We start from the raw sequence: 26,786 nt of genomic DNA, 5'->3' as shown, positions 1-26,786 counted from the left end.
TAAAAGTTGGAAATTGCTTTATTAAATTATTTGTATTTTGTAATACTATATGCTGATGAAGTTGCTCAACCTGTTATTGTGAAGATTTTAAACCTCCATTCTGTACATTCTTACTAGTTTCCTCTGTACTTTATAGCATAGATTTTAATTCCATTGTAATTTCCTCTTTAAGAATTTCCTTCAAATCAGATTGTGAATTTGAATCGACACTTATTTCCGATCTTAATTGTGCTACTTGTTCTTGTATCTGTTCTGCTGTAGATGAAATAGCTTGTATCTTTCTTCAATTGCTCTCTTAAAAGTATCTGTCTTTTCTGATATGTTTAATAGGCTTTGCCAAGTCTGAAAATATTTCTGTCCTAATTTTTGTGAACCTGTCACGATTTTTAGTGTCCCACTCTTGAAACTTACAACCAAATTTGACATCCATATATATTATTTCTGATTTTAAACCCTTGATTTCCTTAGAAATTTGTTCTGTTTCCTGAGTAGAAGATAATATGTGTTGTTCCAAGTTTTGTGATTGTGTAGCTACATCATCCTTCAGATCATGTAACTGTTCTGTAATGTCACTAAATTGCTTATGACTATATTCTCTGTGTGTATCTATTGCTGTAAAAAGTTTTCTTTCTAAAACGTTAAATTTTTGATTAAGTTCTTGTTTTTGCTCATCAAATCTGTTATGTAAATCTTGTCTTTGTTCAGCTAAATTTCGATTAAGTTCCTTTCTTTGTTCATCTAAATGTCGATTAAGTTAAGTTCCTGTCTTTGTTCATCCACTTTTTGTAGTAATTGATCAAACATTTTACTAATATCATTTGAATCTTGTTTTGGTGGCATTTTGGAAATGATTGACGATAATTAATATACACAAAACACTAATAATTCCCTATGAAGAAACTCTTCAAATTCGATATAAATTAACGTAATGTATAAAACACTAATGCATCATGCTGGATAAACACTGTAAAATCACTGAATTCACGTAATGTGCAACACACTGCGGTCTTATATTGAATTACTACTCTAAAAATCGATGTAGTTAATGTTTTTTTTTTGGGAACTCACCCCTTTAAAGAAGTCGTGACGTGATGTGCAGTGATCTGGTACCGTAGGTCACGTGGAAAGCTGTTGAATGTTGTCGATGTCCCCTGAGTGCTACTTTTTATCTATATAAATGATGAACTATTGGTTTTGCTGTTTAACACCTTTTTAATAACTGTGGAAGTATTACAGGCATCGGGTCCCACCTAATGTGTCACCCGCCTACACGTTTTACATGAACCTTTCAAGACTCGATCGATCTGTTTACAAAGAGAAAGCAGACAATCTCTTCCTTTGATGACCTAGGAAGCTCGACACCCTCGCGGCCCAGGCTCTTCCATAGCTCGCGGTAGTTTGCAGCATTCGTTTTATTCCTTGCCCACTTGCCGCTACGCCGAACTTTCATGGTGATTGTTGGGCAACGTCTTCCACGTTATCTGCAACATAAATAAACTTTCTTCCCACAGTATTTCTGAAAACCCAAAAAACAAACTTAAAGAACATAATAATAATAACTGTTCTTACAATTTTTCGTATAAGTCTTGGTCGATTTAATGAGGGGTGGGACAGGCCTAAGCCTTGTGACACCACATGTGGTCATACGGGACATGTGCAGAGGCAATGTACACAGTCACTGAGGAATAAAGGAAGGGGTGGTAATCAGTAGTGGGGAGGATAGAGAAGTGGAGATAGGAGAGGTGGACAAGCGTTAAATGAGGGATGTTCAGTGGTAGGATCTGGAACTAAAAAGTTTAAGATTTTGCTGGACACAGGGGCACAAGTGTCAGTGGCTACTAGGAATATTATGGGACGAAGGAAGCTAGACCCACCATGTTATAGGCTGTGTGGAGTGTGGGATAAGGAGGTCATGTCTTTGATGTTGGTGACAGTTGACTTTCGAATAGAGAAAGTCTGATTTAATGCATGCATGGAGGTAGTACCACCGGTAGGTGAGGGCTGCGACATGATCCTAGGAGTAGATTTCTTGCATCAACATCATGCCAAAATTTACCTTGTACAATGAACTGTGGAACTTGGTGGAATGTTATTTCAGCTAAGGGAAACTGTTGTCAATGCAGAGCTGTCGCGAGGGGTGTTCAACATAATGAACAAACCAATTGAACTGTGTACATTAGCATTAAGGCTTAATTCGCACGAGTGTGTGTCTAGTGGCAATGGGAAGTCGCTTTGGGTAAGTGTGGAGTCAAATCTACCTGTTGGTACAGTATGTGTTATTGAACCATTGCAGGATAATCAAGTTTTGGGACCATTGGGTTGTTTTGTGAAACGTAGTGTTGTACGCATACAGGAGGGGAATGACGGGCGAGTAGTTCCCCTGTGAACATGGATAATTTTAGCGCTGTAGACGTGAATTTGAGGAAAGGAGTTTTAGTACCAAATATGGATGTGCCAGATGATGAAGACTGGTGTTCGAGAGGTAGGCGAAGCACTCAACCACTAACTGCCCATAGAACTGTATTGCATGACAAAATTAAGCATTTGAAAGGAGAAGAAAGAGAGCATATGGAAGAATTATTGTGGGAATTTAAGGATTTGTTTTTTCCACAAGGGCCGTTACCAGCAACTCCATTAGTTCAACATAGGATACCAACAGGGAATGAAGCACCTCTTTACCATAAACCATACAGAATACCAAGGTGTTTGCAGCTGATTGTGGAAGATTTCATTGAGCAGCAGCTTGCGGATGGTATAATAGAACATAGTAATAGTTGCTGGGGAGCAGGCATTGTCGTTGTGCCTAAAAAAAATCTATGGATGGAACTAAGAAATACAGGTTCTGTTGTGACTACTGATACCTCAATAATAAGACAGTAATAGATGCATACCCCATTCCAAACATATTGGAGACTTTGGATCACTTAGGACAGTGCCAGTACTTTTCTACAATGGATTTGACAAGTGGTTGTCATCAGTTAGAGGTGGCTCCAGAGGATCGTTCCAAAACTGCTTTCTCTACACCTGGAGGCCATTATCAGTACATTAGAATGCCATTTGGTTTGAAAAACGCTCCAGCAATGTTTCAGAGATTGCTAGACAGTGTCTTGAGGTGCTTGAAACCACGACAATGTCTTGTCAATTTGGAAGACATTCTAGTGTTTTCAAGTAGTATGGAGCAACATAGACAGTGGTTAAGGGAAGTCTTTATGAGGTTAAGAGCAGCTCGTTTGACATTGAGCCTGGAGATGTGTCATTTTTGCATTAGAAGAAGTAAAGTATTTGGGTCATATTATCAGTAAGGATGGAGTGCGAACAGATCCGAGGTTGGTACAGGCTGTAAGGGATTTTCGGGAACTGAAAAAGTGCAGGAAGTGCAGTCATTCATCAGAATTTTCAATTTCTACCAAAAGTTCATGAAAGGTTTTGCAGATTTAGCACAGTCGTTGATGTGATTGTTACAGAAGGGTGTGAAATTTGAGTGGACAGATGAGTGTCAGAAAGTGTTAACATCAAGTCTGGTTCTTGTGTTTCCAGATTTTGAAAAGGAGTTTATACTAGCATGTGATGCATCGAATGAAGCATTAGGGTGGGTTCTTACTCAGGAAGTTGATGGGAAAGAACATCCTGTAGCCTATGCATCTAGGCAGTTGAACGCAGCAGAGAGGAATTATTCAACAACTGAGAGGGAGATGCTTAGTGTAATCTGTGGAATCACGTATTTTAAATGTTATTTATATGGGAGAAGATTTCGGGTAGTGATAGATCATGCTGCATTGAAGTGGTTGTTGGGGTTGAAGGATCCGTCTACTAGACTCACTAGATGGGCTGTGAGGCTTAGTGAATTCGACTATGAGGTGGTGCATAAGCTTGGGAAGAAGCACGGTAATGCAGATGCACTAAGTAGGAAGGCGGCAAAAGTAGAAGTCATAAGTTATGACCTAGCAGTATGGCAAGAATTACAGGATGCAGACAACGATTGTAAATTTTATTGGACACAGCCACAGTTTAATGTGTATGATGGTTTTCTGTGCAGGGAAACAAATTCAGAGCCAAGTGCAGTAGTGCCAGTGAAGTCGAGGGATGAGGTTTTAAAGGAAGCACATGATCACGTGTTATCTGGTCATGGAGGGTGTAGAGCAATGATAGTAGAGTGGAGAGGAAGGAAAGGAAATGTGTATCATTATGTCAAGAATTGTATATCATGTGTGCAGAGATCGGGGAACAGATTCGTTCTGACAATAATAGACCATTTTTCAAGGTATGTGGAGATGGTGACTATGACAAATCAACAGGCAGCAATGGTCATGCAAGCATTAGTAATCAACTTAATTTTGAGGTTTCGTGTACCGGAGACAGTAATTACTGACCAAGGGACCAACATCATGTTGGGTTTAATGAAGGAACTGTGTAAATTGTTGAACGTCAGGAAGTTGAGGACGAGCATGTTGCATCCACAGGTCAATGGAAGGGCGGAACGGGTACACAGAACAATCGGGAAGATGCTGATTTTTCATGTGGATTCTCATCAGCATCAGTGGGACAAGTATTTGAAGCATATTGTATGCATGTACAATGCAAATGCCCATACAAATACCGGTTTGTCTCCATATGAGGTAGTGTATGGTCGAAAAATGCCATCACCATTTGATTTGGTGAGGCTACAGAAAGGAAGGACTGGTGAATCTGTATGTCAATTCGCAAGGACAATTCAGGATGTTTGGAAATTGGTACAAAAGGCGAATACAAAGGATTTGGAAAGGCAGGAAGACACAGTGATGTGGAAAGGAAGTTTAGCACAGTATAGAGTGGGGCAATGGGTAATGCTGTCCAGCCCCTATACGCAAAAAGGGAAAATGAAGAAGTTCCTCATGAGGTATCAAGGGCCATACCAAGTTGTTGAAACCACATCCCCTGTTAATGTTAAGCTTCAGCTGCCAATTAGAACAATGATAGTACACATTGGGCAGTTACGGCCATTTAAAGGTTGCCTGGATGTGATTCCAGGGGTGTCACAGGAAGGAAAGAGGAAGAAAGAGAGAGTGAAGAGAAGTGCTAAGCACAGGGAAAACCTAGAAGATAGAGTACAGCATGAAGTACCATATGCTTTGCGATCCAGAAAATAGTAGAGTATTTTTAGTTTTTTGTTTTGTTTTTGTGTCATGTATCATTAGGTTTGCATGGATTAATTAGTCATTGTATTTTATGTATGTTTTTGAGTATTGTGAGCCTGCTAGGGGCAGCAGTCTTTTTGAAGAGGGGGGGAAGGGTAATGGTGATCCCTGTCCTCAGGTCACTGAAAAGGGAAGTGTAGCGTTAAAGGAGAATCAAATGCAGTTCTGGAGAAATAAATGTGTCGGAGTAAATTTTGCAGCAAAGCCATAATAAATAGATGTTGAATGATGTCATAGTTGCACGATTTCCTAATTAAATTTTTAGTTATCAACAGAGCTGGGTCAGGAAAGTCATATTTATTGGACCAGTTCATATAATGTAAATTTAAGGATGAAAGTTATCACACAATCGGTGTTGAGTTTGGGTCAAAAATAGTGAATGTTGGAGGAAAAATCTGTGAAGCTACAAATATGGGATATGTGCACGGTGCAGTTATTTTTAGCCAGGGCGTAAGGAATAGACTGTCCAAGGGACATCGTAGAGCCAAAATTGAGCTTGCAGCAGGTCGGGATGCATTGGATCTTCTCCACCTATGAGAATTTGGTAGTAGTAGCAAGTTGTTTTGAGCGGGGAGTATGTGCAGAAGTGAAACGTATAGAGCTTGAGGGGAGCAGAATTTTAATCAATGGAGCTAAGTGTAACATAATAGGAGCAACATTCCATCTGCCAGCGGCAATTTCAAGAGTCACGCAATTGAATATTACGCAGCCACAGCTGTACTGGCCAGAAGCCACTTTAAGAGTTTTTGCCAAGGCGGAATCTGACCTTGTTAAATCAAACTCTGGAGCCAGGTCTGTTGAGATCCATAAACCAGTTCATTTCAGAGCAAAAGGGGTGCATATCAGCTGAACAGCTTGTGCAACATGTCACTCAGTATAGGGAAAGGTAATGGCAAATAACAATGATTTTGAGCACCTCTGTGCCAAGTGTCATCGCAGCCTTTACTTTGTTATGTGTTGTTTTCTTTCTGATCAGTGGGATAGCTAATTCCAAGAGGGAACCAAGGGTAGTCCAAGTTACAGTGGATTGGGTACTGAGGGCATGAGATGAGTAGGTAACGGGTTGATTGAGCAGTAGTCATCCAGTAAGGAATTCTTAGGTTTTGTTTCATGTCATGGTTTTAATGAGCACTAGACCACATTTAAGTTTTCCAATAGTAAGGAAATATGCCATAGGTTCTGACCCAAACAAGTTAAGAGCTAGTTAAAGGTTGACCCGGGGACTGGGTCTTTCTGAAGAGGGGGATAATGTAGTGGCATCACAGTTGAAGATAGGAAAGTTAGATTCAGTGCAACATTTCTGAGTGCACAAGTTACAGCCAGTTGCGGGCCTGTTGACAGTAAGTTACGTTGACCAGTGGTTGCGAAGTAGAATGGAGGCCACAGGGCCGTCGAATCACTTTAAAGCGTAAACGCAGCAGTTTGCATGGCGCAAGTTACAGGCAGAAGGGGCCCACTGGTGCAACCTAAGTGTTGTGACTCGGAGTGGTGCATTAGCAAAATAGAGGTCCACAGCCGTGTATAAATAGGTGCCAGTTTTCTAACAAGGCATTCAAGTATGGCAGCTCTCCTGGAGCTCACACCACCAGCTACATGCAGCAGCGGATGGGGTGCCAGCTTTCCAGTCCACAGCGGGCTGCTGGTTTGACCCTCTGAGGCCAATGCGGGGTCTGTAGCCAGCCAGCCAGCCAGTGGCGGGCCACTCTTCTGCTTGCTACCGTGGGCATTTGTCCTGGCTTCCAACACATCCTGAGGCGAGGGATGCAGATTCGGACACCGGATCTTGTGTGCTTGTGGTCGCGATGATCTCAGCTACGCCAGTGAGGAAGGACGCAGTGGGTGGCTCGGCAACTCCCAGCAGAGTGGCGCTGACTCAATGGGGAAGAAGACCGCTGAGTCAGCTCCCGGTGCAGCCCTGCAACCCGACACTACAAGGCCAACATAGCAGTGCATTGCACTGGGTTGCTGGGGCGGTGGTCTCAGCATTGCAAGACCCTGTGACGCGGATGGAGGTGAACGGTGCACTGTAGTAGAAACAAATAAATCATTTGGAAAGGTCGGACGAATCTTAATGTGGTGCCTTCTACCTCTCCCTGCTACATTTGGTCATCCTGATACATTCAGTGGCAAAAGTTCCCATTACAATATATAGTTATGTAAATAATACTTTGGACAAAACTGTTAATTAATTTGGAATTAATTCAAGGCTAGTTTTGTTAACATGTTTTTGAATAGAGCCAAATAGATACTTTAAGATTACTAGTATTTCATCTTCCACGTGTTTACAATTATTACAGAATTTATACTTGTTTATGTGTCAACAATAGAGTTTACGTTATGAAACAATTACTGGTTTCACCCTATAACAAAAGATAATAACTAGGAATAACCAAAATAAATTAGAAAATCAAATACATACATCAAACTAAGCACAAAATTAGATCTGGTGTTAAATCCTTTAGAACTGAGGCCCAACATTCCTCTTTTACAAAAATACAGATTATATTCATGTATGTTAATGGTAAATTGTAGAAGGTAAAAAAAACGAATTTTTAATGAGGTAGATGGCAAAACGAGGGGAATTAAAATCATCCCACCTTGCTTCATCACAGTGTTTAGCATCTTTCACCCTTCTACATCATGTTAAGGCCTATGCGATAACAAAAAAACAAGAGGGGAATTAAAATCATCCCAGCTTGCTTCATCACAGTGTTTAGTATCTTTCACCCTTCTACATCATGTTAAGGCCTATGCGATAGAATGATTGTGTGGGTCAATGTGAGTGAGATGGGAGTGGGTGAATGAGTGTCAAAAAAATGGTTCAAATGGCTCTGAGCACTATGGGACTTAACTTCTGAGGTCAACAGTCCCCTAGAACTTAGAACTACTTAAACCTAACTAACCTAAGGACATCACACACATCCATGCCCGAGGCAGGATTCGAACCTGCGACCGTAGCGGTCGCGGAGTTCCAGATTGTAGCACCTAGAACAGGAATGAGTGTCATTTTATAGATTTCCTCCTCACTGCATTTATGTCTTTTAATATGTGTAAGCACACTGACAACCTCAGCATTGAGTGCCCGTAACCTCTGAAAAAGACACACACACACACACACACACACACACACACACACACACACACGATAGGACATGAAAACATGTTGACAGACAGGAAACAATTGTAACAATAAATTGCAATTGGGAAAGTTTGTGAAAAAAAGTGTAAAAACAAGGTGAACACTGTGCTGGTGTGAGTTGTCTCCAGCATACCGGTCAGCTAATATGTAGTACGAAGAACCATAGTAAGCACTGGATCAAGCGCACCTATCACAAGAGAGGCAGGAGACACATGGACAAGCAATGTGCTGCCAATGCCCTCTTGACAGCTTGTATTTAGGTTGCTGACCGGAGGGCCTCACTGGTGCACTGACTGATTCACACTTCCAGTTTGGTGTCTGCAGTCCGCTCGGGGAGCGGTTTAGTTCAGCACAGGCTATGCCAGTACATAGGGTCCAGAATTGTGACTATAGCAAGATTACTGATATTGTCTGGAAGAGGACTATTACTGATGGGCTTGTACTGCTACACATGGACTCTATTCAGGAAAAGTAAATACTTCAAGTTCAAGTAAATAATGAACTGTATTAATGCACATAAGTACACTCCTGGAAATGGAAAAAAGAACACATTGACACCGGTGTGTCAGACCCACCATACTTGCTCCGGACACTGTGAGAGGGCTGTACAAGCAATGATCACACGCACGGCACAGCGGACACACCAGGAACCGCGGTGTTGGCCGTCGAATGGCGCTAGCTGCGCAGCATTTGTGCACCGCCGCCGTCAGTGTCAGCCAGTTTGCCATGGCATACGGAGCTCCATTGCAGTCTTTAACACTGGTAGCATGCCGCGACAGCATGGACGTGAACCGTATGTGCAGTTGACGGACTTTGAGCGAGGGCGTATAGTGGGCATGCGGGAGGCCGGGTGGACGTACCGCCGAATTGCTCAACACGTGGGGCGTGAGGTCTCCACAGTACATCGATGTTGTCGCCAGTGGTCGGCGGAAGGTGCACGTGCCCGTCGACCTGGCACCGGACCGCAGCGACGCACGGATGCACGCCAAGACCGTAGGATCCTACGCAGTGCCGTAGGGGACCGCATCGCCACTTCCCAGCAAATTAGGGACACTGTTGCTCCTGGGGTATCGGCGAGGACCATTCGCAACCATCTCCATGAAGCTGGGCTACGGTCCCGCACACCGTTAGGCCGTCTTCCGCTCACGCCCCAACATCGTGCAGCCCGCCTCCAGTGGTGTCGCGACAGGCATGAATGGAGGGACGAATGGAGACGTGTCGTCTTCAGCGATGAGAGTCACTTCTGCCTTGGTGCCAATGATGGTTGTATGCGTGTTTGGCGTCGTGCAGGTGAGCTCCACAATCAGGACTGCATACGACCGAGGCACACAGGGCCAACACCCGGCATCATGGTGTGGGGAGCGATCTCCTACACTGGCCGTACACCACTGGTGATCGTCGAGGGGACACTGAATAGTGCACGGTACATCCAAACCGTCATCGAACCCATCGTTCTACCATTCCTAGACCGGCAAGGGAAATTGCTGTTCCAACAGGACAATGCACGTCCGCATGTATCCCGTGCCACCCAACGTGCTCTAGAAGGTGTAAGTCAACTACCCTGGCCAGCAAGATCTCCGGATCTGTCCCCCATTGAGCATGTTTGGGACTGGATGAAGCGTCGTCTCACGCGGTCTACACGTCCAGCACGAACGCTGGTCCAACTGAGGCGCCAGGTGGAAATGGCATGGCAAGCCGTTCCACAGGACTACATCCAACATCTCTACGATCGTCTCCATGGGAGAATAGCAGCCTGCATTGCTGCGAAAGGTGGATATACACTGTACTAGTGCCGACATTGTGCATGCTCTGTTGCCTGTGTCTATGTGCCTGTGGTTCTGTCAGTGTGATCATGTGATGTATCTGACCCCAGGAATGTGTCAATAAAGTTTCCCCTTCCTGGGACAATGAATTCACGGTGTTCTTATTTCAATTTCCAGGAGTGTATTTATGTTGTAGAAAGAGGATACCAGCCTCTCCCTTGCTTCCTTGTGGTACAAGACTCTGTAGTTGTGAACGAGGATAATTCAGTGGGGATTGGAGATAATCAACTTGGCCGAATCGTTTGGTTGCTTCCCTTGTGTTTTGGCCTGCAGGGGTGGTTTTGTTCAAGTGTTTCTATTTTTTGTCTTTGTGTTATTGCATGAATTCCAGAAGGGAGCTGCAGAACTAATCAAATTTTTCTTTTCAGGGGCTTTGCTTGTTTTTTGCTAAAACGTATTTGTGTAAATGATGAATTCTCCACCACATCGACCCCCTGCTGCCATGCCTCAGCCACAGATGGCCACTGTGATGGATCTAACATCAGTTTTGCAGTTTCAGAACCAACAAATTAATACCCTGCTAAGGATGGTACAACAACTACTGGCTGCAAAAGCTGCATTGGCGGCACAACCAATGAACCAATCAGTCCAACAAGTGCCGCTGATCAGTATACCACCACTCCAGCAATTTAAGGAATCAGAATAAGGATGGCTCGAATACCTGACTCAGTTCCAAGCACATTGTCAAGTTCATCATGTACAAGGTTTTGTAAAGTTACAATACTTGCTTTTGATTGCGGGGTTCCCAGCATTCAGGTTAATACAAAAACTAATCCCAACAGTGTCTCCCGACAAACTCAGCTATGACCAAGCAATCATTGCATTAACTCAATACTATGACCAGCAAGTCCAAGTAGCTGCAGCTAGATATCAGTTCTTTTACTTGCAGAAAAAGCCAAAACAGAAGTACTACCAGTGGTACACAGTGCTTTCAAGATACACAATGTAATAACATTCAGTGTCCCAGAAAGCAGAATATGGGAACAGATCTTATAGTACTGTGATCCATCTCTTCCCCAAGTGTTGCAAATCTTAGAGCAATATTATTTCGGTTCCTTAGTGGCCAATAAGTTTGACCAGGCCCAGATTTGTCAGGTCGATTTGCCCCTTGTTTGGAACCACACCAACCAGCCACAATACCGAGTGCATACACAGCCATGCAGACAGCCACGCTGACTTGTAAACAGGCCTGTGAATTTAGTCAAGTCTTCCCCTAGATGTTCTGCTTGCTATAACATATAGGACTGCAACGTGTTACAAGTGTGGAAAAAAAGGCCATGACCATGCAGTTTGTTTGCAGTGACACAAAAAGGCCAATTTTGCCTGCTCCCAGAAAAAAAACAGGCTCGTGCACATGCAGTGAACACTGTGGTTTTCAAAACCTACAACAGGTTCTGACAAAAGTAAGATTAAGGTTGTGCCTCCTTCTCGCCCTATTGCTGTGCAATGACGTTCTAACAAACTATTTGTCTCATTGCAAATTGCTGGTCATCGTGTAAACTTTTAGTTAGACACGGATGCCTCAGTAACTTTGCTTAATCATGCCATGTATGAATAGTCTAGCTTACCAAGCCTTTCTAAATCTAACAAGCACCTCACTGCTTACTATGGACGGGAAACTCCAGTGCTTGGACAGTGTAGTTTGCATGCCACTTACAATTCTCAAACTAGGACAGTGAATTTTGCTCTGTTGCAATTAAGAGACAGTGAGAACATATTCGCTTTAGACGCCTTTGGTTTTTTTTGGACTTGTTATCCAAGATATTGTACTTTCAGTGTCTGCTCTTGACTCAAAATACAATTGCTTAAAGAATTTCTTGAACTATTTTCAGAAGGAATGGGAAAAGCTAATTACTTTGTAGTGCATGTTACATTGAAAGACAATGCACAGCCTAAGTTTTTCCAGTCACACGCAGTTTCAATTGCTTTAAGAGACAAAGTAACCAGTGAATTGAAAGAATTGCAAGATGATGGTGTAATTGACCCCCCCCCCCCCTCCCCCTTTTCAAGCTAGTCAGTTGTCACGTCCTCTCGTTTTGTTACCTAAGCCTTCTGGTCGCATTTGCATTTGTGTTGACTTCGACTTCAAGTCTATAGTCAGTCAACCCACAGACAGTAGTTGACACTTATCCATTACCTTGCCCTGAGGAACTTATGGACAGGCTTTGTGCAAGACGTTCCTTTTCTAAGATAGATTTGCCTGATGCCTACTTGCAAATTCCGTTGGCTCGAAGAACCACAGAAAGTGTTTGTTGGAAATACACACTTAGGACTGTTCAAGTATTTGTATTTGCCCTTCACCAGTGCTCCCGTACCCACCATTTTTCTCTGTTACTTGGAACAGCTAACTGGAAAAGTGCCATTTTGTTCAAACTACATTGACGATATTGTTGTCTCAGGTTGTACACCAGAGGAACACATTGTGAATTTGTGTACTCTTTTTTGAGTGTTGTCGAAGCAGAACCAAAGTGTCGTCTCGAAAATTGTGACTTTTTTCAAGCTGAACTACAGTACTTAGGTCATGTGATAAGCAGTTAGGATGGGCACCTCCTACAATTTCATTTGCTTGTAATCTGTTACCTGCCTGCTACTCACAATGTGTCTGAAGTGCGGTCGGTACTAGGCAAGATGACATACTATGTTCGGTTCATACTGAATGCCACTCAGATCACGGCTCCATTGCATCACTTGCATCACAAAAATGTACCTTTTGTGTGGACTGAAGACTGTCAAGACACATTTCAGAAACTCAAAAATGTCTTGCTTGGTAACAGATGTTTAATGCATTTTGACCCTGCGAAGCCAGTAGTTTTACGAAGCCAGCGTGATGCTTTCACACAGGATTGGTGAACAAGATAGACCTATTGCTTTTGCGTCGAAGTTGTTAACTCAAATCCAACAAAATTATTCTCAAATAGAAAAAGAGGTTCTTGCTGTTGTGAATGGTGTGACAAAATTCCACCACTGTTTGTATAGTTGCATGTCCTTTTTAGTGAGAGATCACATGCCTTCGCAGTCCTTGTTTCATTTATCACAGCCAGTGCCTTCATGCACTGCTCAAAAATTGCAATGATGGGCTTTGTTGCTTTCGCAGTATCAATATGAAATTGTGTACAGATCTACGGCAAAGTATGGCAATGCAGACACCCTGTCTCGCCTTCCAGTTGGTTCAGACTCTGATTTTGATGCATGTGCCACAATTTGTTGCCAAATCAATGTGCAGGACTCTAATTGCTGGAATATTTTCTCTTGCACTACAGAAAAATTGCGTAGGCCAGAGAAGCAAACCCAGATCTCACGATTTTGTTGCATTACATTCGCAGGTCTTGGTCTCGTTCATTGAACAGCATCCAGAACTCAGTTGTGCACCAACATTTTGCACATCAGCATAACCTTTCAGTTCAGCAGGGTGTGATCCTAGTTCAAAATGACAGTGGACAATCACATGTGCTTATTCCCAAAGTGTTGCAAAAAGATGTGTTGCTATTGCTCCACCAAGGACATTACAAAATATCGTATTCATGATCCATGGAACTAGTATTAATCTAATCTAATCTAATCTGGCACTGCACTTGGCAGGGCATTGTCACCCATATTGAACAGATGACATCAAGGTGTCATGCATGCATGGAAAACTAATCTGCTTCACCACAGATATTCCCAGCTTGGCCTAAGACTCAATCACCATGGAAATGAGTGCACATTGTCTTTGTAGGACCATTGGCTAATAGTGGTAGACTCTTTTAGCAAGTTTCCATTTGCAGTGCATATGGCCTCTACCATATCATGTAGCCCCACACAAGTATTGTCCTCCATATTTTGTATAGAAGATTTGCCAGAAGTACTTGCATCGGCAACAGACCACAGTTCACTTCATGTGACCGTGAATAGTTCTGTGAACGAAATGGCATTTGTCATCTACAAGTGCTCCATTTCACCCCAGTCCAATGGAGGAGCAGAACACTCCATATGCACTTTTAACCAACAGATGTCCACCCACGGGAAGAGGCACTGCAGCTCTTTCTCACCTCTTATTACTCCCACCCATGAGATGGATCAATACTGGTGGAACTTCTGCGTGGCCACCACCATCACACGCTGCTCTGATTGCTACACACACTGCCACATACCTTGCCATCAATGGTCCACAAGTATCACTTTGTGCCATGTGATCTCATTCTTTTCAGGGTTGATGGCAACCATGGGGGCTGGGAAAGAGCTGTGCTCCAGGCATTCACTGGCTTGTTTATGTACTTGGTCCCAATGGTTTTCAGCATGGTCACCAGAAACAAATTTGTGTGTGTCATTTGCCCCATGATTCTGCTGCTTTTCTTCCCCAGATTCATGTCCTCATGACCTTCACAACTGCCTGCTGGTGCCACCAGGGCACCCCAGGAGAAGTGAATGGACAATGCACCCTCACCCCCACTGTCCCCACTTGCCGATGTGGTGGACATGGACCTGCGATTGCTGTCACCGTCATCACCCCAGGACACACCCTCAGGCCTGGATGTGTGTCCTGGCAGCAGTTTTCCGGAGGATGTTGCTGTTGCTCGCAATCCAGATGGCGGGTTACAGTTGGCATTATGGTGTCCTCCAGTTACATATTGTGGCTCATCTCTACATTCAGTGGCCAGAATTGTGACTATACCAAGATTACTGATATTGTCTGCAAGAGGACTATTACTGATGTGCTTGTATCACAACACATGGACTCTTTTCAAGATAAGTAAATCTTCAAGTTGTAAGGGATCCATGATCCCACGAACTTAGATGCTAGTATCCGACACCCAGGTCGATAGTAGACAGGAGTCGATTATCGAGTGCTGCAGGAGGCAGTGAGATGAGTGTTGAGTGCGTAGTAGTACTGGAGAGTATGGTAGAGTGATGAGTGAGAAGTAGTGCGGGGAAAGACGGGCAAGAATGGTGGTCGAGTAAAATTCACCGGAGTATGACGAGTGAGCACGTCCCCCTGATCATCGTGGGGTTGACCCTCACTAATACCGATTCGTGAGTGATATGAAACAGAAAGTGACAAGTGCCGAATTACGTGTTTCGTGTTAACCGCGTTGGCCAGCAACAACCACGGATTGCAGTGAGGATTGTTGTGAATGTTAACCATCAGCATTGCGTGTGACGAAGTACTGAAAATCAGCAATCAATAAAAAGAGATAACCGCAATTAGACGTGTAAGGTGAAGGTAGCAACTGCCTCAGAATTTGTGTGTTAGTAGGAAATATATATCAGTTTGTACATCGCAGCCTTTGTGATCCTTAATAATAGAAAAACTTTCAATCATTAACTATTCTGTCTCAGAACAGCCGCATTCAGTTGAAATACTCCCGAAACCACAGCAGAACAACCGATAGCCTTTCATCCATTAAGCACACGGTCATATATCATAATAATTAATTGTTCGGTGGCTACGATAAATTACCCAAAATTCAGTAAAGGAATTAAACGGGGGTGTTTCAAAGTTAATGTAAATAAAGAACTGTATTAATCCACGAGTGCATTTGTGTTGAAGAAAGGGGATATTGGGCCCACATAACATCCTCTCCCTTGTTTCCTTACAGTATAAAACTCTACAAACAAGAGGGAGTCATTGGAAAAATGAAATTTATATGTTTGGGCAATAAAATAATGCAGGAGATTGAAGTAACAGTCGACCAGTGTAGCTTGTCGAACAACAAAATCCCCAAAATATGGAAGAATCATGTAGAAGCAAGGTAATTGTTGGATGGGAAACAAGAGTGTTGTCAAATATGCAAATAAATCAGTGAAAGATAATCAGGAGAAGGTGCCTCAGTGTAGTGAACCATAAGTAGAAATTTATACACAGATTCATAAATAACAATAAATCCTTCTAAATGCATGGAAATCAGTACTAGAAAATATATAGGGGCAAGATGTTGGTTCATATGGATGGTACAGATAAATAAATGAGTGAACTAGCACATAAGGTTTGAAGGAGACAGACAACAACAAAGACTGACAAAGGAGTTACATAAGAAGGAATAATGGCAATAAGAGCTAATACATTTTAGGGACTTTGCCCTGTACATGTAATGCAGCACCATTGCTGACTAAGTCTGGTCTCTGATTTCAGAATGTATACACACATATATCAAGTGTTAGAATAAATCACATATATTACAGCCGTAATTTTTCCTGAGGGCATGCAGCTTTACTGTATGGTTAAATGATGATGGCGTCCTCCTGGGTAAAATATTCCGGAGGTAAAATAGTCCCCCATTTGGATCTGCGGGCGAGGACTACTCAAGAGGACGACGTTATCAGGACAAAGAAAACTGGCGTTCTACGGATAGGAGCATGGAATGTCAGATCCCTTAATCGGGCAGGTAGGTTAGAAAATTTAAAAAGGGAAATGGATAGATTAAAGTTAGATATAGTGGGAATTAGTCAAGTTCGGTGGCAGGAGGAACAAGACTTCTGGTCAGGTGAATACAGGGTTATAAATACAAAATCAAATAAATAGGAGTGCGGGTAAGCTACTACCAACAGCATAGTGAATGCATTATTGTGGCCAAGATAGACACAAAGCCCATGCCTACTACAGTAGTACAAGTTTATATGCCAACTAGCTCTGCAGATGATGAAGAAATTGGTGAAATGTATGATGATGAGATAAAAGAAATTATTCAGGTAGTGAAGGGAGAGGAAAATTTAATAGTCATGGGTGACTGGAATTCGAGAGTACGAAAAGGGAGAGAAGGAAACATAGTGGGTGAATATGGATTGAGGGAGAGAAATGAAAGAGGAAGCCGTCTGGTAGAATTTTGCACAGAGCATAACTTGAAGAAATGTATGATGAAATAAAAGAAATTATTCAGATAGTGAAGGGTGACAAAAATTTAATAGTCATGAGTGACTGGAATTCGGTAGTAGGAAAAGGGAGAGAAGGAAACGTAGTAGGTGAATATGGATTGGGGCTAAGAAATGAAAGAGGAAGCCGCCTGGTAGAATTTTGCACAGAGCACAACTTAATCATAGCTAACACTTGGTTTAAGAATCATGAAAGAAGGTTGTATACATGGAAGAACCCTGGAGATACTAAAGGGTATCAGATAGATTATATGATGGTAAGACAGAGATTTAGGAACCAGGTTTTAAATTGTAAGACATTTCCAGGGGCAGATGTTGACTCTGACCACAATCTATTGGTTATGACCTGTAGATTAAAACGGAAGAAACTGCAAAAAGGTGGGAACATAAGGAGATGGGACCTGGATAAACTGAAAGAACCAGAGGTTGTACAGAGTTTCAGGAAGAGCATAAGGGAACAATTCACAGGAATGGGGGAAAGAAATACAGTAGAAGAAGAATGGGTAGCTTTGAGGGATGAAGTAGTGAAGGCAGCAGAGGATATCAAGTAGGTAAAAAGACGAGGTCTAGTAGAAATCCTTGGGTAACAGAAGAAATATTGAATTTAATTGATGAAAGGAGAAAATATAAAAATGCAGTAAATGAAGCAGGCAAAAAGGAATACAAACGTCTCAAAAATGAGATGACAGGAAGTGCAAAATGGCTAAGCAGGGATGGCTAGAGGACAAATGTAAAGATGTAGAGGCTTTTCTCACTAGGGGTAAGATAGATACTGCCTACAGGAAAATTAAAGAGACCTTTGGAGAGAAGAGAAGCACTTGTATGAACATCAAGAGCTCAGATGGAAACCCAGTTCTAAGCAAAGAAGGGAAAGCAGAAAGGTGGAAGGAGTATATAGAGGGTCTATACAACGGCGATGTACTTGAGGACAATATTATGGAAATGGAAGAGGATGTAGATGAAGATGAAATGGGAGATAAGATACTGCGTGAAGAGTTTGACAGAGTACCGAAAGACCTGAGTTGAAACAAGGCCCCGGGAGTAGACAACATTCCATTAGAACTACTGATGGCCTTGGGAGAGCCAGTCATGACAAAACTCTACCATCTGGTGAGCAAGATGTATGAGACAGGCGAAATACCCTCAGACATCAAGAAGAATATAATAATTCCAATCCCAAAGAAAGCAGGTGCTGACAGATGTGAAAATTACCGAACAATCAGTTTAATAAGCCACAGCTGCAAAATACTAACACGAATTCTTTACAGACGAATGGAAAAACTGGTAGAAGCCGGCCTCGGCGAAGATCAGTTTGGATTCTGTAGAAATACTGGGACATGTGAGGCAATACTGAACTTACGACTTATCTTAGAAGAAAGATTAAGGAAAGGCAAACCTACGTTTCTAGCATTTGTAGACTTAGAGAAAACTTTTGACAATGTTGACTGGAATACTCTCTTTCAAATTCTAAAGGTGGCAGGGGTAAAATACAGGGAGCGAAAGGCTATTTACAATTTGTACAGAAACCAGATGGCAGTTATAAGAGACGAGGGGCATGAAAGGGAAGCAGTTGTTGGGAAGGGAGTAAGACAGGGTCTAGCCTCTCCCCGATGTTATTCAATCTGTATATTGAGCAAGCAGTAACTGAAACAAAAGAAAAATTCGGAGTAGGTATTAAAATCCATGGAGAAGAAATATAAACTTTGAGGTTCGCCGATGACATTGTAATTCTGTCAGAGACAGCAAAAGACTTGGAAGAGCAGTTGAATGGAATTGATAGCATCTTGAAAGGAGGATATAAGATGAACATCAACAAAAGCAAACCGAAGATAATGGAATGTAGTCGAATTAAGTCGGGTGGTGCTGAGGGAATTAGATTAGGAAATGAGACACTTAAAGTAGTAAAGGAGTTTTGCTATTTAGGGAGCAAAATAACTGATGATGGTCGAAGTAGAGAGGATATAAAATGTAGACTGGCAATGGCAAGGAAAGCGTTTCTGAAGAAGAGAAATTTGTTAACATCGAGTATAGATTTGTGTGTCAGGAAGTCGTTTCTGAAAGTATTTGTATGGAGTGTAGCCATGTGTGGAAGTGAAACATGGACGATAAATAGTTTGGACAAGAAGAGAATAGAAGCTTTCGAAATGTGGTGCTACAGAAGAATGCTGAAGATTAAATGGGTAGATCACATAACTAATGAGTATTGAATAAAATTGGGGAGAAGAGGTTTTTGTGGCACAACTTGACAAGAAGAAGGGACCGGTTGGTAGGACATGTTCTGAGGCATCAAGGGATCACAAATTTAGCATTGGAGGGCAGCGTGGGGGGTAAAAATCGTAGAGGGAGACCAAGAGATGAATACACTAAGCAGATTCAGAAGGATGTAGGTTGCAGTAAGTACTGGGAGATGAAGAAACTTGCACAGGACAGAGTAGCATGGAGAGCTGCATCAAACCTGTCTCAGGACTGAAGACAACGACAACAACAACAACAACAACAACAACAACAACAACAACAACATTTATTCCTTTACATCACTACCAATAACCAGTGTCTACATTGGTAACCCCGAGTTTACTTCTCCAGTGAGTTTTTATGGCTGTGCAACTTCTGTGCATTTTCTGTATTTTTAATTGTCGCTGACAGTGTAGTCTGATCAGGACTGTTTACTGTGTGACAGCAAAATGGATACAGGGGGCTACTCACAAAACATTGTAAATGCACCACACAATTTCTTCTTCCATGGGTGTGTAAACTGTAGTGATTGATAAGTGCATTCACAATGCACAATGTGCTGTGTACAACTCAACAATACCCATATTAGTCCTCATTATTGAACTATGTTAAGGTTACCAAAAGTGTCAAGCATTGTTTGGGTCCACTCCAACTTCCATTTTCCAGTGGTGTTCTTGCCAGAGAGAGTGTTGGTGAGCGCCATTTGGATGGAGGCAGCTTGAGGAATATGACAGCGGTAAAAGTTTGCCATAGACTGAAAATGATGGTGCTGAGTATAATCCTCCAGGAGAAGAAGTCTAAGTATGATTTCAACATGAGAGCTCATAGTCTGGATTCTTTTGGCAGAGACAGAATGTTCGAGGAAGGTAACTGATGTGGAACATAGTTGAGATTTATCATCTGTTGGCAGTGAGGGATGAATGGACTGAAGGGAGGAGAACTTGATGCCCCTCAGCAGAGGGAGAAAGGAAGGATAAGGATATTGTGGAAATAAGCATAAGCAAAAGGCAGAGGAAGCAAAATGGAATCAATGAACTGCTGCCGTGTCTGCACAGCATTTTTCAATCCATAAGGCATGTAACAGTATTCAAATAGGCTGAAGACGGTTATGATGGCCGTCTTCGGAATATCCGGTGGATGCACAGGAATCTGATGATATGATTTGGAACAATCTAATACAGAGAAGAAGGTAGAACCATGAAGCAACTGTTGAAATCTTGGCTATGTGGTATGGGGTATTTATTGATAATGGTGTGGGCATTAAGGAACCTGTAGCCCCACACATGTGTAAGGTGCCGCCTTTTTTGGGAACAAGGTGAATAGGGGACGACCAGTTGCTATTGGAGGGACACAGGATGCCCGAAGCCAACAGATCCTGAATGATCTCTTTGGCGTGCAGAATCTTGGAAGCGTTAAGGTGCCTGGCCTTTAACAAACAGGTGGGTTTTCGGTGGTGTGAATCTTACGGCAAGTGCCATTACTGATGGCCGATAATCATGTAGGGAAGTCAGTATGAGGGGTCAAGAAGGTATCCACAGGCAACGTCAGTTCACTGACCCTTATGAACCAGGGCAATGTAGGAGAGTTGTTGGCTGTAGTTGGTGACAGTAGGCGTGATACAGGACTGAAGCAGTGTGAAGAATCTGGAGATGCACACGCAGGTGTGTCTTGGAAATTCATCTGCAAAAAAACAGCAGGCGGTGGGATGCTAGACACTGGAGCAGGTCGGCGAGAAGACTCTGTAGGCACATGTGCTGGGCTGCCTCGCTGCAGGGCTGCAGACAGATGATGTAAGGTACATCATGCATGTGACAATTCAGTGGAGGCAGAGGTGATGTGGGCATATAAGTCATCACTCTGGGTGTGGAGTTTGTCGATCTGGAAGTGCAAGTATGACACATGAGATAGCCATGAGGTTATGCACTCGACCAGGGAAGCACACATTGAAAGGGCAGCCAAGGAGGCAGAAAGCGAAGTGGTGCTGAACTCAGGTGTGCACAGAACTGGAAGCGTGGCAGTGTGTGGTGGCCTGCTGGTCAGGTGAAAGTTTGTATTGTTGTAGAAAATCCAATCTGATCACAGGTTCATCCACATTGGGAGTGGGGAAGGCCCAAGGGAAGGTGTGAACTGGTGAGAGGTGAAGCAACACATTGAAGGAGCCATGGACTGCAATGGGAAAATGGGTGGTGGCGATCAAGGTGAGGGTAGTGGGGGATAGTGCGTCAACAGCTTGCATGGCCAGGATGTCAGTGCCAGTGTCAACAAGAAAGCAGATGTCAGTTGAAATATCTGTGATGCAGTGGCATTGCGTTGCTGAAGCGGGTAGTGCAACATTAGAAGATAGGTGCTGTGAAGGTACATGGTGGGACGTGGTGCCTAAACATGCCTGCCAATCTTGTTTGGGTGGGTACACGGTGTTCGGCAGTTGCAGACAGCATCCCTGTAAGTAATGTGGAACCAGCACAGCAGGTAGGCTGGCTGTCGGGCCGGGGGCGGAGTGGGTGGGGGTAGCAGCTGGCAATGGCGGTGCCGGTAGCTGATCGGGCCACTGCTTGGGTGAGGTCAGTGGCTGTCGGGGGCCCGCTGGCAATGCATCCTATTTGCCAATGGGTGGCAGCTCCTGAGGGGTAGCTGAGGTGCCGAAGTGAGCACGGCGGCTTCTGCCGCTGGGTGTGGAACCGGAGGTGGGAGTGCGCCAACTGAGTAGGATGGTGGAGATGTTACTGACAGGTGGTGTTGGCCCACAATGTCCAAGGAGCAGTGTCAGGCAATGCGTGGTCATTAATTAAAGCACACAGATGCTGCCAAAGTTGTGAAGGAGTGCGGTCATCAAGATACTCCTCGTGTATAATGTGATGGATAGCCTCTGCTAGAGGGTGAGAAAGGTGCTCGATGAGCATTGATTTAGCCATTGAATATTTGTGCAAGATAGGCAGTGAGAGGAGCAAGTCCCAGGTGAGATTTCTAAGTGTGTGGAGATGGCTCACCAGGGAGACAAACAGGTGCCGTCATCGGAAATGCCATGGACGTCCAGGAGGTGGTCCACTAAGGCAAACCAAAGTTTTGGGTTGTCGTTTTGCAATGCAGGTAGCTTAGGGAACCTGCCTGGTAACACATGTTGAGTGTGCACCAGCAGCTGGAGATCGGTGCCGGCGGAGCAGGATGCCTCTGATGCCAGAAGTGCAGCAGTGGTTAATGGTGCATTCCCCGAGTTCTGGGTGGGGCAGTGACTGCATGCAGCACACAATACAGAGTGAACAGAGGTGGCAGTGAGCGTATAAGCCGTCAAGGTGTGTCCAGCCAGCAAACCTGATGAAGAATGTGGTGCAGGTGTAACAGCTGGTGCCATTGTAACAGTGGGTGGGGGGTGGTCATGGTGGAGCCACAGGGCAGCAGACCCAGGAACTGTCATGGGTGGAACAACTGGTGCCGTTATGAAAGTGAGCAGAAGGAGGTCGTGGTGCAACCATGATGTGACGGTCATGGAAACTGGCAGTTGAGGCAACTGGTGTCACAGAAATGGTGTGTGTGTGTGTGTGTGTGTGTGTGTGTGTGTGTGTGTGTGTGTGTGTGTGTGTGTGCGGGGGGGGGGGGGGGGGGGGTTGCTGCTGTTGCTGCAACACTATGTAAATGAGAATATACTACCCTGTCCATTGTAAAGTTCAATTCACAGTCCTGGAAATTTACTGGCATGCCAAGCCATCCCAAAAGTAACAATGAACATGAAGGATAGACTACAATGTCTTTAACTGGAACATCCTCAATGTTGTGTTAGGCAGTTGGCATTGTCCATGTTGTGGCTGTGGTTGTGCTGCCATGCTAGGTGGTGGCCATGTTGAACCGGGTAAGGTTAGGTGGCCACTGGCATGGCTGGGCATAAAAAACTGTTCACTTTTAACCAAGTTCGAAGGAGGTACACTTGTCCACTCATGGCCGCAATTGGCAGAGTTAATGGGGCCCGTTATACTTGCAACTAAAGTCACAGATAGATGCATTGTTGTGTAAACAATGCAGTTTGGCATGTGATGTGAGTGAATGATGAAAACAAGCACAAATAACATTGGATGAGACATTGACAGTGTCGGAGTCACCACTGTGTGGTTGTCATGGGGGATTAGTCGAGAGATAAGTCACTTCAATATGAAATATACATTTATTGAACACTTGTAGATATGACAATTATCACCATTACACATATCATGAGCAGAAAATTCATCCCAGACTTGCTAGTCCAAAGAAAAAGGTTCCCAAAGATAAGGCGCTCTACATGATAGATGCCACAAACTAAATATGTACAAATGTGGAAAAAAAAAAAAAAAATATGAAGAGTTGCAATCATCCAAATGCACACTATTCATCAGGAAATGCAAGCAAATTGTGTAATTTCAGTAGCCAAGATGAACTATACTTTTGCTAATCCTGAAAACAGCTGTGGTAAGATAAACAATTCAGGCATACAGTGATGAGGAAAAAGAAAACAGGATGTCTTGATTGTTACTGTGAAACATATTGAGGTTTAAAAAAAAAAAGTGACTCTCCAACTTTTAATGTAAATTCGAAGGTATGTGTCTTAGATTCTGAAAGTCATAACAATGTACGGTGCCAATGAATCAGAATATGAAAAAGTAACTAAGTTTATTATCTTTGCTAACAGTCTTGGTTGTGGGTTTGGTACTTTGGTAAATGACACAACAGCCGGAAAAGTAACAGCATTTATTAAGCCTGGTGTCCCCATGTCTCAAATAGGAAGACTCATCCACTTTCCTGGAGTTAGTAGTTCAACTCATAGTTATTTTATTATGTGGTTTGGAGCATCAAATGATGTATTTAAAAATGAAACCTGAAAAGCCACTGATGAATTAAAAAAGTGTTAGGACAGTTGACTCACACAAATGCCCTATTAATAAGTATTCCACACATATATGACTTACCTCTGTGGTCATCTGTAAACATGGAGATAAGCACTGCAAATGTACTGCCCCTGAAAATAGGCACACAACATGAAAATGTGGAAGCTGTTGATCTCACTTGTATAAGAAGTTGGCTACACTTAAATGGGCTAAGGAAACAGCTTTTCGTGGAAAATATAAGTGGATTGGTGTCAAGAAATTGCAGAATAACATATACAACATCAAAGAAAACAGATCCATCTTCACATGTTCTTTGTTCAACAAAACATCAATCATCTCCCTCCTATGCACAAGTGTTCCACATCTCATAGGATGAAAAGATTCAAACTGCAGCAATTCAGAAGAAGGCTCCAGGCTCCCACACAGGTGATTATTTTGGACAAATCATTGCCAAGTCAGAATGAGGTTAGTAGTGTAATGGAAATGCCCTTAGGAAATTCTAATGTTAGTGTAAAAATCAGTACTGGTAGACAAATGAATTGCAGCAACGAAGATCTTTCTGTTTGCCATCAAAATATATAGTCAATAACAAACAAAATTTTAGATGTGGAGATTTCACTACATATAGAACTTCACTTTATCAGTGTTGTGTGCATTAGAGCACTAGCTAAATATTGACCAAATTGTCTTTTTGTTTCTATACCAGGGTACATACAAGCAAATTATTTTTATAGAAACAGTTATGAGAATGGAAGTACTGTAATTATTTTCATCAAGTAAGGTCTAAAATATAAATATATTAATTAGTTTCAGCATCTCAATGCAGAAAGGGACTTTGAGCTGGAAGTCATTGAGGCAAATACAGTTGTAGTGTGTATTTATGCTCCCCAAATGGAAATTTTGAGTCATTCCTAAATAAGCTTGAGTATGCACCAAACAGGCTCCACCTGAATGAGAAATCAATAGCACTTTGTGGGGTCATCACCATCAGTTTTCTTGGAACCAGTGAAAGGAAAGAGCTACTGCTCAACCTCATAGATACATTCAACTTAAAACAGACTATAACAATCCTATGAAATTCACAAAAACTACTGCCACTGATCTGGATCAGATGTTTGTGAATACAAACTGCACTGCAATATGTTATGTACAACCCTTAGTGACCTTGAAGCTCAAGATGTTACCCTCCAAAGCTACTTGCTGCTCACCCAAAACTAAAAAAGAAAAGAGCTGTAACAGCAAGATGTTCCAACAAACGTAGTATAGAAATATTCAATTCCATATTATCAGTAGAGAGGTGAGAAGAGGTTTTACAGATAGATGGCACAAACAAAAAGTTTGAGGGATTCTCTAACATCGTCAGTGATTACTTTGAAATTGCATCATTCCCTCTCAAAATACAAGTAATAAGAGGCACAATTCCAAATGCAAAGAGATGGGTAACAACAGGTTTCAAAATCTCAAATGTGAGGTTCCAAAATCTCAAATTTGAGGAAAGAGAATTAGTCAGATACAGGAAAAGCAATAACATATCCCACTTCTGAACAACTATGTTCAGAAATTCATTCAAATCTACAAAAGAGTGATACACCAGGCAAACAAAATGGCCAGTATTAAGTTCGAACTAAATTTGTCAGCAAATATAAGTCAAGCTGTATGGTGCTGTGCCACAAATAAGTACAGGTGTGGATGTGGAGAATTCTTGTAAATTTTGTGCAGGTGTGGCTGGAAGGTAGCAGTTATGAAACTGATTGTCACACTGCATGGCAGGTGTGTTCAATGTTCATAATTAGCATATGATACTGTGAGGCAGACTTACAACACTGCTTGCAGGCGACAAGGCATGACCCAGTGCACACAGTATACAGGTGTGCAGTAACAAGGGCAGCACAGGGCATTGATGTGCTGTGCAGAGCTCATATGTTGCAGTTACAACAGTGTGTAGTGACCTGTGTGTAGGGGCTGAAGCAGGCTGAAGAAAGCTGACATTGTAATTATTAAAGAGCACTGCACTTATCTCCTCAAGAGGAACTACCTCAGAGGTGTAGGGAAAACACTTATAAATTAGTGAGCCCAGAAGCTCAAATAGGTGCAGCTATGTTGCCATTCTGTTCATGTCTACACTGCAGAGAATGATGATAAGTTTCAGGCTAACCATGACAACCTTCTGGTGATGGATATTAGTGGCCAACTGGTCTGCTGAAACTACTACCAACCTCTGCTGCACAGACATGCTGTAGTATGAGTGGGGTGAGCTGCATGTTGGAGCTGCATTGGTGCAAGGAGTGAGATGGCTGGTAGCTTCTGCTCTCTGGATAACATTGTTTGACTGCATGCTGCTGTATGCAGGGGTGGGGCTGGGGCACAAACTTGTGGCCCCCTGGGTACAGAACTGTCTGTGGTCACCAACTGAGCTGCCTGGGTGGATGACTGGTGCTGCTAAGGCTCACTAGAATGATTGTCGTTGGCTGTTCCTCTCTGGTGCTCCACGTGGGATCCATGAGTTGTGCATGATGGAGCAGCCAGCTGTGTCCTTGGCTACTGATTCAGCCAACACACATGGCAGTCACTTAGCTGTGGTGTGAGTACGAGTACTATGTCTGCAAGGCTGGGTGGCTGGATGCTGATGAAGCACATTCTGACATTGGTGGTGACCCATGCATGCATGGTGTGTTGTGCCATCTCTGGGATCAGTGAAGGGCCCGCTGTGTATCTCTTG

General features: G+C 43.0%; 1 long non-coding RNA gene across 1 annotated transcript in view; it reads right to left on the bottom strand.

The window, feature by feature from the left end:
- Window positions 1-1,090: 1,090 nt before the first annotated feature.
- Window positions 1,091-26,786, bottom strand: part of LOC126253168 (uncharacterized) — an 87,035-nt gene continuing 61,339 nt past the window's right edge. The window contains exons 2-3 of the long non-coding RNA XR_007545914.1: window positions 24,149-24,198; window positions 1,091-1,481 (exon numbers count right to left, since the gene is read on the bottom strand). This is a non-coding gene — a long non-coding RNA (uncharacterized LOC126253168). The remainder of the gene's footprint in view (window positions 1,482-24,148; window positions 24,199-26,786) is intronic.

This window comes from Schistocerca nitens, chromosome 4 (genome assembly GCF_023898315.1).
Source record: "Schistocerca nitens isolate TAMUIC-IGC-003100 chromosome 4, iqSchNite1.1, whole genome shotgun sequence".
NCBI classification, from domain to species: Eukaryota; Metazoa; Arthropoda; class Insecta; order Orthoptera; family Acrididae; genus Schistocerca; species Schistocerca nitens.
The sequence above is the reverse complement of the archived record's forward strand: the minus strand, read 5'-3'. Positions and strand labels throughout refer to the sequence as shown.